We start from the raw sequence: 16,365 nt of genomic DNA, 5'->3' as shown, positions 1-16,365 counted from the left end.
ATAATGCTCGTGTTGAATATTATCTGTGGTTTTACAGTAATAGCGTGTTTTCATTGCTCAGTTGAGCTGCGTTCTCCGTCATCGTCGACGGATCAACGCAGAGGAACGTAGAAATTGTATGAAGTTTGGACGTACGTCAACGCGTATCAGTGTCACACTCTATAAAAAACACGACGGCGGTACAATCCTCGGTGCATAAGTTGAACCAAAATGGCGGCGTCAGCGCAGGTTTAATTAGAGATGTTATTATTTATGAAAAAATAAACGAGTATTTTGGATTTCGCGGTTAACCACGAATAATCCCATAAAAAGAACACTTTTATCGCCATTTTGGTTCAACTTATGTGCGGAGGATTAATACAACGTACTGCGCCGTATAGAGAACGACTGAGCGAGGAATGTGAACACGCTCGAACACATGTATTGTCCATAAAATATTATTGTTACATCGGAAATGTTACTATTAGAAATTAAAACATTCAAACATAGAAAGTAATCACATCGTGTGTACACACGGAATACAAAAATGTATACCCCTGTATAGAAAAAATATTTAAGGTCATGATAAGTCGTTAAAATGCTCGCCTAATAATCATACATCGCTTAATATCTTCAGAAAACATTGAGTTACTAGAAGTATTATTATTAGTCTAATCTGTGACTAAGTATACCAACTTAAAGCGGAATATGCATTTTTTTTTAATTTCGAAGAATTCCTTTATACAACTGATATTAAAATTAACAATTTTTAATTTCTTATCGCCACGACTTGCAAGAGTATAAATATGGCACAAAAATTAAAACGGTACTGACTGCATAAAAATAAAAGGCTCGTATCTAGTTATATATAAAATCTGTGGCCGTGATGCTATAAATTCACATTTCGTAATAAATTATACATCACACATGAAATAAACTGCACATTTTATTGCACCACACGGCCGTATACTCGAGCCGTTTGCGAATGGAGAACTTGAAATTTCCAAATAAATCAAATATGAGCGTGTAGTTCTTCTAATCTCATCAAAAATCGAGGAGCGCATTACACGCTGATACTCCAGAACTATCGAAGATAAAATTTTTCACTTTTCAACAATAATTTAAAACTAAATCAGTTGCATAAATGACTTAATGGCGTGTATTTTCCGAGCTATAATAGAACCAGTTCATATCTTCCCATGGCGTGTGTATGCTTACGCTCGACGAGACAAATCAAAAATTTTGATTGTTTTAAAAACTGCTATAGAAGTTGTCCACGAAAGTGTTACGAACAGTCGATAGGGTCGATAGGCAACAAAAGCATTTTCAAAGTAAATAAATGCTGAATCTTTAAAATTTAAGGATAAGAAAAACATGAAGATAAAATAAAAAAATAAAAACTTTATTTCTTGTTCTAGTTTTTAGGTGTGATAATCTAGCAGTATATAATAAAGATGCTACCAGAGATGGGTTTACGCAATGTATAAACGTTTACGCCTGGGCGTAAATCCGTATCCGTTTGCTACTGCCAATATACCAATGGTTTGGAATGGAACGCAGTGCACAGCATTTGTGTAAACCACATGAGTGTATCTAATGCCAACTCTGCACAGGCACACGCCGACGCGAATGCGTGAACATTGCGTAGTTAGTATGAGTGCTTTCATTTACCGCAATGATAAACCTGCAATGTATACAGAATCCGCCAAACTTTGGCAAACTGTTCGTCGACAGTGTGGAGCCAGCATAACCCAGGATAATGTAAGGAATCTCTCATACTGGACATGGACGACGATGTTTGAGTAAGACATATGTCTTACTCAAACATCGTCGTCCACCTACCCTTATCCCACTTTATGTGGGGCCAGTACATGCTGTACTTTAATACGTTACGTTAACCTCCACCACTTCTCCCTGTCTCATGTTAACCGATCTGTTACATCCCTCGGACATGTCAAACGTACGTAAATAAATAATTTCTTTCTTATCGAGACATAAATATATATATGAGCATATAAAGAATGTACGAAGCATGTGGTCCCCGCCCTAAAATATTACCGCTCCATATCCTCTCGTGGATGTCGTCAAGGTAACTCAATGATAGAGGTTTGACGGCTGATAGGCATCAACAGCGTTCTCGTAGTGTACTGACGCTAGGCTAATCGTTAAATTGTAACCGAATCTTAAAGGTTTATTTTTATACAGATACAGAATCTTTTTATCAGAGCGTCACAGCTGTGAAATGAAACCAAAATACGAAGAGAAGGATATAAAAAATGTACTACCTACTTAAGTTTACCGATCAACGGTGGTAGGTATAGTAGTTATTTTGAAAGTGCACTTTCACTTTTACATGAAAGTAACACCTTAATAATTATAACCAAACCATTTTATCACTCATAAAAGTATAGGGGGCTAATTCCCATTGACAAATAGCTTTTCAAACTCCATTTTACCTGGTAGTGTTTACTTAAAACTCAAAGGTCATTGCACCCTGCAGGACGCAAGTGTCTGGGTGGTCTCCAAATGAAATCTACGCCGAGATAAGTCAATTTTAGGTTTTAATATCGCATCACCTGGTACCACAGAAGTTACATTGATAACACAACTGGAAAAGCTATTTGATTTTAAGATAAAAAAAAAATTACACAAATGCTTTGTTATGTTATGACTGATCACTGAATCTACAAAATTGTATGCTTTATGGTACTAGGACCCTGAGTGTCTGGGTGCCACAGCCGAGAATAATGATAGTGTACCTACTTAAAAACTTATATCTATTCTTAAAATACTCTAGGAGTTCAAGGGAGTTCTAGTTCTAGCATGTATGTTACATATAGCAAATAATTTATCATTATAATATATTTTTTTTTCTAGATCTTTTTGTGTATTCCGCAGATCTATCAACAAAAATGAGGAATAATATGCATATCGCATAAATAATCACATAAAAATAACGTGTCCTAACTTAACTTTATGTTATTAAGTATGTTTAAAATTCACTATTCGTAAAAACAAAAATACTTTAATCCTACCTAACATATATGTATTCTATAAACATAACACCTCTTTTATAGCAGCTGTGGAACAATACATCGCTAGATCCTAGATTTAATGTCACAAAACTGTAAGTATATACCTCTGTACAAAGGAGATATTAAGAAAAAAAGATATGGGGTCTTTATGGGACTAATAGAAACCAAAACAATTTTATTTTTAATTTTTCTGTCTGTATATTTGTTAGCATATCACGCAAAATCTACTGGATGGAATTTGATGAGGTTTTTACGGTCGTATAGCGGAAGGTCTAACTCAAAATCTGTTAAAGGTTTTATAGCGATACGTTTTATAGAACCCGAGATATCGATAATAAGTTATAACGCGGATGAAGCTGAGGCAAAAGCTTGTAGTTCAATAAAATCTGAAGATGTTTATTCGAGTCAAAGTGGCCACTATACGGAGTGAAACTGTTTATCTAAATATGGATGAGATTGTAAAGCTTTTGTGTCAAATGTCTTTATTTCATTTTATCGTCAGAAGGCAATCATGTAAAACGAGATTCTAGTGCCAGACAGCCGAGAATACAACCTGGAAATCGCGAGGACTATTTTGTTTTGTCTTGGAAATATAATCTCTCTTCATAGTCATATTTCCTTGTGGCTGAGGGTCGCGGTCATTACTTGAAATCATAGATGTATCACACACACCAACTTTCGTGGCACTAAATAGAGTGGTTTGCCATTGCCTTCTCCATTTCACACAAAAGTTAATAATCAACCAGTGTGCACGATGTTTTCTTTCACCGGAAACATGTGGTGGTCGATGAAAACTAGGTACTATTATTTTTTACGAATTAATATCTAAAAAGTTGACCGTCAAGCAATCTTGCATGGATCTTTATCCCGCGGTAGCAGAGACGAGTTTGCAATGAATTTGGATTGGTCGATGTGCTGTCGATAGTACCTACATATAGTTAAATTATACACGTGAAAGTGACTCGTGTCTGTCCGTTTTGTTTCTAGAGCTTGATTGGTGGTTAAATTTATATTCTAGAAGATGTTTACTGGTTCTCATCAATAAGATCATAAAAGAATCTCGGGTATAAACATAAATAATTCAGAATACTTCGAGAATACGATCGAAGCACTTCATTAAAAATGATAAATACGTATTTCAGCGATGGTATTTTTACAACCGTTAGGTTTAACTTTAAAAAGAAGAAAAAGATTTTATGCAAATCTTATCATATTAATAATGCGCCTTACACAAAATATCCAATGAATATCTATAAAATTTGGTTATACGTAAAATATTACCTGAAATAATCAATGGGTAACTTTTTATTGTAAATTATAATTCCCTTCCCGTAAATTATAAACGCACATTGTAAAACCTAGACCTACCTCGGGTATCACACTACTATTGGTGAAAACCCGCATAAAAATCGGTGCAGTAGAGGCGAAGGACTTTGTTTTATAATATATAACTGCAATGAAATACCGGCCATAGATGTCGGATCCACCAAACTTTGGCGAACTATTGAGCGATAGTGCATTATAGTGTACTAGCTTTCGCCCGCGACTTCGCCCGCGTCAAATTTGGTAAGATCGTGCCTTTTAATGAAAGCGACAACGCTATTTCTTCTGACTTAAGTATTTTACAAATATCTACAATCTTTTTAATTTACTACAAAGAGTATGTTTAGGTACCTATTTTCATATTCATATCTTGAAAATTGAATTAAGTCCCATACAATCTTTCATCCGCCTTTTGAAGGGGTTGAGGATAATACACAACTAAAATCCAAATTTTCAAGACACTAACTTCAACGGTACACCGTTGAAATTAGTGACTTGAGTTTTCATATAAAGATTTTTACCCCTTTCACCCCCTTCGGGGTAGAATTTCCAAAAATCTCTTATTGCTGACCTACACTCCCCAGGTAACCTACATGCTAAATTTCAGCTTCCTACGCCCAGTAGTTTCGGCTGTACATGTCAGTCAGTCAGTCACTCAGTAACTGAAGAGTTTTATATATATTGTTATATTATATTATCTATATTTAGAATATTGGGATCAAAATAATAATTAAGTACAAACTCAATTGAATCTTCGAATTTATAACATTGATATTTTAAACCATTAAGGAGTTACCCAGAATAGTATCTCCAAAGTTTGATCGCCCCTGGACACAGAGGTATTAATCAATAAGGGTTTCTGTCCACTAGACTGTTTATAGGTACTATACTATAATATGACCGTAGCAGAATCTATCACTGCTAGAATACCATCAAAATAAACTGAAATAGGGTTACTACAGATATGTTTTTTTAAGGCGAACTTATCCCATGACATGAAATATTACAGTCAACTAGCGATAAATTTAATTGCAAAATTCTTTATCCAACTTAGGATGATATGCATTAATTTCTTGACGTAAAAATTTTAAAATACGTTAATGATTAATATAGGTATATTGTAGTGGCATTCTGCCTCTTTATAGACCTTGAACGAAGGAGTGCTGGACGAGACGCGAACCAAGATATTTATACTATTATTATAAAGAGGTAAGCGTTTGTGAAATTGTGATTGGCGGACAATCTCCGAACCTACTGAACCTGATTTGAAAAATTCTTTCACCATTAGAAAGGTACTTTATTTAAGATTGTTATAAGCTATATTTTATCTCAAAAAAAGGGACGATTTCTTACACTTTTATAGCCAAATGGACAGAGAGCTTTAAGAGATAATGACACAAAATTAATAGTGAAAAGTTGTGTACAGTTGACTACAAATTGAGCGTAAATTTAGGAGGATCGTTTCAACTGGTAAAACAAATATTTAATTTAACTCGAAGTATACAATAGTACAGCAAGATACTAAAACGAAGCACGACGAGGCGTAGGTAAACTATCTTGAATTATTATGCCAGCTCCACACTGTCGACAAACAGTTTGTGAGTTTGCCAAACTGTGGCGAATTCGGTATACCTCGCTGGTTTTAAACACTCATACTATCTACGCAATGTTCATGTATGCGCGTCCTCATGTGTCTGAGTTCGGCAACAGTTTGGAGGTTAAATGTTCTGTCGACGTCTATACTGTGTTTTTCACTTAGATTGCGAGGAAATTATCAACGCTTTGGAACAAAAAGGAAATTAATTTACGATGATTTTACTTTATACTCTAGAACTTATAATATAACTTTACAACCTATCATCTTATTTTCGAGCATAAGAAGTAAAAAAAATAATATTTTCTTTTCTTTCTCATATCCCGCTTTCATCTTAGCAAATTGATACTTATATGAATGTCTGTCAATGATGTAAACACTAAGTTAAGTTTTTAATACCTATGTTAAATAATATTATCATTGTTTTGTGTTTATGTTGTTGCGATGTGCCTAAATAAATAAAATAAATACCCATACCCATGGTCCTACTTCACTTCTTCATCTTCAATTTTGAGACAGACAGAGTGTTTTATTTATTTATTGTTATTTAAATACAACGGTACATGTGTATCCTATTACAGTATATATAAAAGGAAGGAAATAAAAAATCTTATAACAATATCACATTAACAAGAAACATAAAAAAAACATTGTTGTATTTTTGATACAAGCAAGTCGACTCACATTCGTCATTCTCGCAAAACCGCAAACAACTCCTGACAAGCATCTTACATTCATCAGCAAACACATCACACTCAGGTGCCTGGTTCAGGAACGCATTGAGATCCAGTAGCATGCGGCACAGCGGAGACTGTGCATGGGATACAGTGCGCGTGTGAGTGGTGTTGCAAACAGTTGTCGTGGTTGACACGTACGTTGTAATAAAATTCTATTTAGAGTTGCATACTATACCTAATAATATTATGAATACATACGAAAATAAATTAAAAAATATAGAGATATACAAATTTCTTTGAAACTAAACCGGGTGTTTAAGAATCTCTAACATTTTAACCAAATTATCGTAAGCTTCTTTGAGAATTCTTCACCTGAAGAAAGGCTATTATTTCTCAGTTAAAATTTAAGGAACAAAGCCCTGGATTAGTTGCCTTTGTGTTAATTTACCCCTCGTTCACATGGACGTAAATAAAGCTCCTGAAATTAGCGAGCTTTTGTCACAAATGATACTATTAGACTGAATACTATTAGAAAAAAATGTAAGAAACAAATGGCATGCCCTTCTGGCATGTTAGGGACAGAACACTGTTCATATTAGTTTCTTTCGGCATTTCTTCTCAGCAGTAGTCGTTCCGAAATGCCAGTAGTTTGTAACTTGTGATTGTAAATTAATAATATAAAATGTGTCGTGAAAAAGTGCCTGTGAAGGTCTAATTTTGTTCAGATCATTTATTCAGATAAATGAATGATTTGAATGACATTCAACGCATGACGCTCAAAATGGGATTTATATACTATTATTATTTGCAATAAGTATTTGCAATAAAAAACGGGTTGCCGTGTCGGATACTCATGCGCGTTTTACTCAACGTATTTTAAACGCGCGTTAAAAAAGCGTCCATGCATGTTATTATTTCGGAGTCCTAAATGGCTCAATTATTTTTTTTTTTGCATACAAAAATTATGCAATTCACAGAATACATACATATTTTATTTAATTGAGTTTAGAGAAACACGCTGCACGCAACCTGATGTCAATCGGTCAAGGTTGAAGTCTTTGACAGAGGCCTATGTTCAGAAGTGGACTTCTTGTGGCAGTGACATAAGGGTTCGTTTTACAATTCATTAGCAATCACTAGCTATACGGAATCCTAAAAAAGGAGATACTGCACGAGCATTAGTTACTAACAATCAATAATCTCGTCTTGAAATCTATTGATTAAGAGTTGTTTAGTTTAATACAAACCACTCGACCACATGTCAACCAGTCTGCATGTCATTAAACTTTCCGCCCCGGATATAGGGCTGAAGTTATACAATGAATTTGGATACCACTTTGCACTTTTTACTGTACTGTTGTATACGATTTATTTTTTATTCAGCGGCCGAGCATAACGACAGCAAATGCCACTTCTATTTATTATTTTTAATTCTGTGATAGATATTCATTCACTTGGAATTGAATAAATTTAAATTCAGTTTTCACATTATAAGATATAATTTGCATTCGAAATAAAATGGGATGGCCGTTTCTAAGCGCAAGACGGGAAAATGTGCATTGACTGTTAATAAAGAATCGGTCAAGCATGAGTTGGACCGACTTACACTTGTTTTTTTATAATTTTACTCATCATTAAAGTTTAAACGAAAAAGTAGGAAAGCGGACCTTGGCCTCCGACGCTTAACGGCTGAGGAAACAACTGGGAAAACGCTCATATAAGAGACATCAACATTAACTTTCTAGTTTAATTGGAGTATTGAAACGTATTGAAGCGTAAAGAATGTCGAATACTTCTCCTCCTGTTAATCATCCAGTCAATGACAAAAAAAGAAACATTTCGTGAAATATTTTTGTCATAAAATTGTAAATCCTAAAGATTTTGTATTTTATGTTAGAATTTACGTGCGTAATCATTCGAAATATACATTTCATCAATCATTCCGTGAAATGGTAGTGAATGGAAGCGCATATTTCGTGAATAGACTGTACTGGGATAACTTTAGTTTCCAATTTGGAGTAGAATATTTTTTATGTTCACTCACAATTATCTCTATGGAAAAAGCAATGGAAAAGCACTCCATTAATGGTGCCAAGAAAGTTGTTGTTTGTGTTTCATTCCACGACCCTTAGCCATGAATATAAATAGAACTATAAAGAGACATCTACCTTAATATGTAGCTACACTAGAATGCAACGCCTTGTTAATCTGGACTGGATAGCGGGTTTATTATATTACTAGCTGCACCCCGGGGCTTCGCTCCCGTAGGAAATTCTGGAAAACTACCCTATGTGTTATTCCAGGTTGTATTCTACCCGTGTACCAAATTTCATAAAAACGATTTTGCGTAACTGCGATTTTGAGTAACAAACCATTACACCACCACTGCTTCTCAAAGAAATATACATGGACAAATTACATGGCTATGCCCCAAAATAAGTTTGAAACTTGTGTTATGGGATACTAACCCAACGATACTACTCGTATATTTTATAACTTAAACAATAATGTATAATGAAACTTTAAGTGCCCTATGTCTGTACATAGAAAATATCAGAACAAAATAAATATGGAGAGCCCCATTTATGGGACTATTAAAAGCCAAAACATTTTTGTTTTAATTTTTAATGATCTGATATATGTTTCATCGCGATACGTTGCTTAGAACCGAAGCATACGCTCGTAATAAATTAATAGGTACGTAATAAACGCGGACGAAGCCGAGAGCAAAAGTTAGATTTTTTTTTATAAAAAAAAATGTGGTCAAGACTTCGGGAGAGTATATAATATTAACTGTGTTAAAACAAAATAATGTTTTTTTTAGCTTTACTGTGAGAAATTAAAGGGCTAACATGTGTCTGAAAAGAAAAACATAAAATATAACAACTTAAGAATTCTCAAAGAAACACGAGATAATTTTGCTAAAATGTTACAGCTTCTGAAACTAAACACCGGGTTCAGTCTTAAATATTTTAGTACTGCTGCCCGTGGTTTCGTTCGCGGTAAAAAGTATCTTGTGTTTACCCTGAAGAATATTTTTTGAGATTTTTTTTAAACAGATCGAAGTCGGTTTAGCAGCTTCTACACTACTACATTGTAAAAGGTAATAAAGAAGGAAGGTAGCACAATGGACATTCTTCTCCATGTAAAGTAATATACCTAGATTATTTTAACTTTTAACTAATTTAGTTTTTGTTTTAATCATTGGTACTACATTATATTTACAAAGTTCTTATGAAATTAATAAATTGTACTTAAACGAATACTAATTAATATTTAATGATAGACTCAGATAAAAATTTAGTTAATTTAGTTACTTTTATTTATTCGATTTTGTTTTGTGGGATGATAGCATGCTCTCCATTTAAATTTGCATACCCGTGGACGGTGAGACATGTAGGATTAAATTTTTCTTTTAACACCACATTGTAAAAAAATGTAAACTCGTATTTTTGCAAATAAATAATCTTTGTCTTTGAACGTTAATTAGTGATATTAAGATAAGACTTTAAAAAACGTCAGTATTACTTATACCTATATCGATTTGTAAAATGCTGAATGTTGAGGGATTTGGTTAAATAACTTGACTAGTATCAAATGTTTCAAAGCAATTAATTGATAATCTACATACTATTATCTGTTTGGAAAATAAACACGTTGATTAGCCTCAGGCCTATAGAATTTTAGCTGTAAAACTTTCATTATTGTAAAAGTTTTTGTTTATACAACAACAATTGATACATTCATAAATGAAACAGATTTTGTTCAATACTAAAATAATGTTCTTTTAATAGATTATCTTTGTTAAAAAAAAACACCTATTATTCATTTCCAGACTAAAACATCCAGTACTTAGCTTCTTGAAGAATGCTATGCGTTCTCGTCATATTTTAAATTACAAATATCTATGTAAGTTAAAAGTGATATTGTAACATTATAAATGTGGAAGTAAATTTGTTTGTTTGTATCTTCTTCAGGCTTTATGTGCTAAGCCAATCTTCTTGAAATTTTGTGTAGGTACTTGAAATTTTGAAAGTTTGAAGTATGGAAAAGGACATAGGGTACCCTTTCATCCTGGAAAAATAACTGTTCCCGCGAGAAATTGACGCAAAATTAAAAAAAAAATAGTTTTGGCTTCTAATAGCCCAATGAAATATTTTTCTTTATTATCTCCTATGTACAGACATAGCCTACATATGGCTTTTCATATCTATACATATATGTATTAGATTTCATTAAAATAATCACTGCGTGATTTAGTCGTGAAACACAGCCAGCGTAACAGCCAGATTTTCACTTTTTAAATAATTATGTACGAATGGTGTGGTAGAATGGTGTGGTCGAATGGTGTGGTCGAATGGTGAGCGCAAAGAATATTTTTTCATACTCTCAGACACTCTCAGACGCTGGTCCTATAGCGAATACTCCAAGATAATACCCTATTGAACTAGTTTTACGATCGTGATCTAGTGTTTTACTCAGCAGAATTTCCAGTCGATAAACTGGACACTAATAGGTATTGATTAGGAAAATCCTGGGTAAGATTCCATATCTACGTTGATTACTATAACTATAGATATCAGTATATATTTATGGGAAAAGGTTGCAAACGAGCAAGAGGTTCATCTGGTGGTAAGCGGTCACCGCTGTCCATGAGCAACTGCAATACCAGGGGCATCACAGGCGCGATCGGTCTGTCGTAAGTCTTAAACTATTTCTCTAAGGTTCCAATGTCGAATCGAATCGAGAATTCCACCGCGGGAAAGAACAAACTATGGAGATAGATTCCGAATTAAACTACCTACTTATTTTTTACTTGTTTATACTTTTGTTGCAAAACCATTGACTCTTGTTATTTAATAATCTAATTAATTTCAAAAACCACTCTTATTATACAAAGTTAGTCGAACAATAAAATTCCGTTAAATGTGAGGACGAATATTCGTTAAAGGTACGTTATACTACAATACATTTTCTTTAATGTCATAAATACCTAAATGAAATTCTAAAATAATATTTATTGCTCCGCCTCTTGTAGGTAGGTAAATACCTAAATTCATTAGATAAACAGAAATACAGTCGACCGTATGTTAAATTATACTGCATGGATCTCCGGCGGATCAAGCGGCGGTAATATGGGCGAAATTGTAATGATTTCAGTATGTTAATGTGTTGGTGACTGTACGTAAAATAAAATCATATATATATATATAATCAATAATGTACATTACATTATTAATACATGTATTCCGAACACAAGACACTTAAGTGACAGAAGACATCGTTCTAAGACACACACTATCGTTAATTATCCATGCATAATTACGAGCCTTGTGTACAAAGTGCATGTTTAATTATCTTATTTGTATTTTATATCAAGCAAAATTCCACTACGGAATATTTCTGTTCAGTGCTTTTAATTTTAACCATTCAATCTATATACGAACTTGAACTTTTACTGATTTCCATTTTACATTATATAAAAATAAATATTTATTTGTACCTACGTAACTTGTTGAATATGAATGTTTTTTTTTTCACTCTTTCTGCCATCGTTTTACATAATTATACAATACATAAATAAAGTAATTGCTTTGAGATATTGTAATATTATTATTGTAAGATTTATGTTATTAGGTGAACGTTTTCCAAAATTATATCTACCTAATAATAATAACCTAAAGAACGATAAATCTTCTCGAATAAAATAAAATGGATACAGTCCCCATGGATACAGTGTATTTAATATTTAATTTACGTTACCTACATACCATTAATTTCATTTATTTTTTCCATCGTAATATAACACTAAGTAAAGTATATTAAAATGTATGTATGTTGTAATGATATATAAAAATTTTACTCACCAAATGTAACACAACAGCGGATAAAAACGATGTTATACACAGGTCATAACTTCCGAACGCAACTTTGCGTAAAACGAAAATGTCATCCGCGCTGTTTCGCGCGGGAAAACTGTTGAACTGATGGAAACCGCGCGAAAACTCGACTACTTACACGCGCAGGCGACCAATCACGGCCGCCGTACGCCTCCGCGCGCAACTCTCGGCCAATCACGTTAAAGGCGAAACACTCAAAAACTTTAATAGGTTTTTCGTGTCGTCTATGTTACAATAATCGTATTAATTATAGCGAATATGTTTATCAGCAAGGTAACTGACGAGTGGACCATTTGCGGCTTATACATGCGTTTTTGCATGAATGTTATTAGTAATTGATGGAATTTAGCCTGATGAAAGGCCCGCCCGCTAACCTATGTTCAAATTATCGAAAGTCTAGAAATGAAAAGTTTAGTAAGTACATACATCTACATGAAAAACAATCAATGGTTTTAAGTAAATAAAATTATACAAAAAAATTTTAACATGAGAAAGTAATAGTATTTATATGAAGTTATTTCTAAAAAAAACACTATTTTTATTGCTATTTAATTGAAAATACAATGTCAAGTTTCAAGTATCTTGTATCCGAATATACACGGTATATCTACCACTGATAGCGTAACATCAAAACTCTCCAAAGGGCATCTACGTGTAAAATCTGTATCCTCACGCAAGCCTCTCAAAGGACCGGACTTAGTGCCGTGTTAGTGACTTAATGTTAATATGACAATGGAGAATCTTATAAGTGGACGAATAGGTACGAATGATACACACAATATACATATGAGTTAAGGATAATTATTAATTACCTGTGCTTACAGTATTTTGTGATCTGCAATCGCACTCGCCCACGTCTTCGCCCCCGGAGCTGTGTAGTTTAGTCATCATTACGCATAAATGTCACGGAATTAAAAAAAAAAAACAGCAAATCAATCCTTTTTTTCCTGGATTTTTTCTCTGTATAATTTAGAACAATTTAAATATTGTGCAGTGTGTAAGCTAACACATTTTATATCGGTTCTTACGAAACCTAAAAAGGGTCATAGGAATCCCCTTTTTTCGTATACTTACTCACTAGAAAGCAGGTAAACAGCACAGATTTTTATATTAGAGCAACTAGTTAGATATCTGTGGTAATTAGGTATGCGACTTATCAGTGGTCGAAGCCTATATATAAGCCTAGCCTAAGCGACGCCTGCAGCAACTGTGGTGTCACACGCGCCCTGTAATTACACTACCTCTCTCACCATTCAGGAACAGTACAATTTTAGTGGCAGAAATAGACAGCGTGGTACCTACCCACGCAGATGCAGACGACTTTCATATAAAAGTCTACCTCTGGAAACCTAGTCTATTGTCAAAAAGTATGCCCGTAAAGGGTCAATTTACTCGCGTAAATGGAATCGGAGAACCGCATGCAATTATCAATAGATACATAACACAGCAATTAGCTGATAATGATGCAACGCCAATTAAATGAAATGTGAGCACACATTCGTTGCAGTCGTGCCGAATGTTCAGTCCGTCGAGTTTCAGTGGTCGTGTATGTCCATAAATGAACTTAATTGAGTTAAACATCATCATATACATGTAGTGTATATATATTAACCTATATACTATTATTATAAAGAGGTAAGCGTTTGTGAGTTTGTATGTTTGATATATATACTATTATTATACTATATACTATTATTATAAAGACGTAAGCGTTTGTGAGTTTGTATGTTTGAGGCGGGTAATCTCCGAAACTACCGAACCGATTTCAAAAATTCTTTCACCATTAGAAATGTACATTATACAACATTGCTATAGGCTATATTTTATCTCAAAATTCCCACGGGAGCAAAGCTTCGAGTAACATGTAGTGATTTATAAAAATAGATATATTTAACTATAGTATTGTAAGCAAGTAAAGTTATTTTAATGCACCAAAACACGATACAAGATACAAATATGGATAAGACAAATTCTAGGTTACCTTGACGAAAGGATATATGAATATTGTGCAGGTTGTGCTGTCATATTTAGCTGGAAAATGGTAATAAAATGCATTTAATTGTGAAGAATATTATCAAGTATTAAACATCAACTAAATTTAATCGATACTAAAATAATTGAATTATTAGAGACAATTTCTACAAGAGTGAAGTACCAGTGCGCAAAACCTAGCTTCAAATAATTGTAGTAAAGTTATTTTTTTAATTAAGAACATCATAAATTATTTACCTAACTAAAAAAACGCACAAAAATACAAAATGATAAAGAAAAAACATTAGGGAACGAAAAATATATATCTAGTGCTCATTTTATAGAGAGAGGAAATTGTTTTTATAAAATAATTACGGAAAGGGCTTCACCAATAAATATGTCCCGTATAAAAAAATATTGAAAACATTATGGAATAGAGTTATATTTTTACCTCATAACCTTTCGGGGTAGCTGACCGTGAAATTTACATTTGAATTAACAAGGTAGGTAAGTTTTTCTACGTTGGCAATAGTTATTGCAGAATGTCGATCATGAATGAGATTTAGTACTAGATATTCATACATATAAATATTAATTAATTGGGTGAAATGGTCCCAGAATAGAAGGATCAATCACCCGTCTGGTGCTTGCGCTGGCGTCCCTACCACGAATCAATACTATAATAGATTACAAATGCGAATTCGTCTGTCAGCTTTTAAGATACTGTCAACAGCACATTAAGTTACCCTGCATGAACTTCCATGGCGCGGTAATAGCGACCAGTTTGCAATTAATTTGGGTAGGTTGATGTGCTGTTGATTGTACCTACGCTGGCCCGATTTAGATAAAATGTTTAATACACATAGTTGACCCGAGATAATAAATAGTCTACCGAAGCTGTGAGCAACACCAAGTATAAAGTATTATGTAGGTATATTGAAATATAATTACAACTACATATAGGTAGGTACTAAAAGTTTATTAGATTTTCATTCCATCCTATTTCATCCATTTCTAATGCTCGCACAGAATTTCTAAATAAGGTGATCTCACCTTTAAGTGAAATCAACTTTATGGCTTCTAGTCACAGCATACAGCGACTGAACGAGCTGGGATCTTTTTAGCCACAGATCTCAACAGACTTTCGTATTAATTTTGCAGCGTTAATGAAATTGAAGTACAAAGAAATAGAAAGGTTTGATCAAATAAGTACTTACTGCGTCACAGCAGCGAATATAACCAGAGAACCTGACACAGACCATTTAGGCTATGGCCTGTGGAATCTAATGATGTGAGAGACTGCGGTATCTTTGCACAAAGTTATGTCCGAGGAATTGTATTGCTTACGTAATTTGAGGGCACAGGTTTGAGGGTTTACTGCCCAATAATATAATAGTTCAATCGAATTCCAATTTGAAACCGTTGGATGTTGACCATACAATCGGTATTGTGTACCAAATTAACGGCAAACTATATCAACAGCAATGTCGAGATTGAGGCTGCATTTACATAGAATTATCTAGAAGCTTGGGGCTTCGTTCGGCTCCATGATGATATAAGTAATCACATTCTGAGTCAAAATAGGTACTTTTTTTAATTTCTTCTATCTGTCCCATAGTTTTATCTTGAAATTCGTTACCTATAAAATTAGTTGTGTTAGTAAAAGCAACAACAAAACAACCTAAATTAGGTACTTACTTCGATATATAAATTATTTACTTAAATATAATAACAAATACAAAAAAAAAATAACTAGGTAAGTACCTAACTAGGTAGGCATACACACTTGTCTTGCTGGTTACCACATATTTAGAAGAACTAATCTAAATCTGTGCAGTCTTGTCAATATCGCCGAACTCGGACAGATGCCGCAAATAAATATTGTT

The 16,365-nt window shown here is 33.7% G+C and overlaps 1 protein-coding gene across 1 annotated transcript in view; it reads right to left on the bottom strand.

Moving 5' to 3' along the window:
* Positions 1 to 12,597, bottom strand: part of Tk (Tachykinin) — a 58,068-nt gene extending 45,471 nt beyond the window's left edge. The window contains exon 1 of the mRNA XM_053759751.1: positions 12,476 to 12,597. The gene's annotated coding sequence lies outside the window, so the exon portion shown is untranslated. The remainder of the gene's footprint in view (positions 1 to 12,475) is intronic.
* Positions 12,598 to 16,365: the final 3,768 nt, after the last annotated feature.

The sequence above is a fragment of the Plodia interpunctella genome, chromosome 19, assembly GCF_027563975.2.
Source record: "Plodia interpunctella isolate USDA-ARS_2022_Savannah chromosome 19, ilPloInte3.2, whole genome shotgun sequence".
NCBI classification, from domain to species: domain Eukaryota; kingdom Metazoa; phylum Arthropoda; class Insecta; order Lepidoptera; family Pyralidae; genus Plodia; species Plodia interpunctella.
The sequence above is the reverse complement of the archived record's forward strand: the minus strand, read 5'-3'. Positions and strand labels throughout refer to the sequence as shown.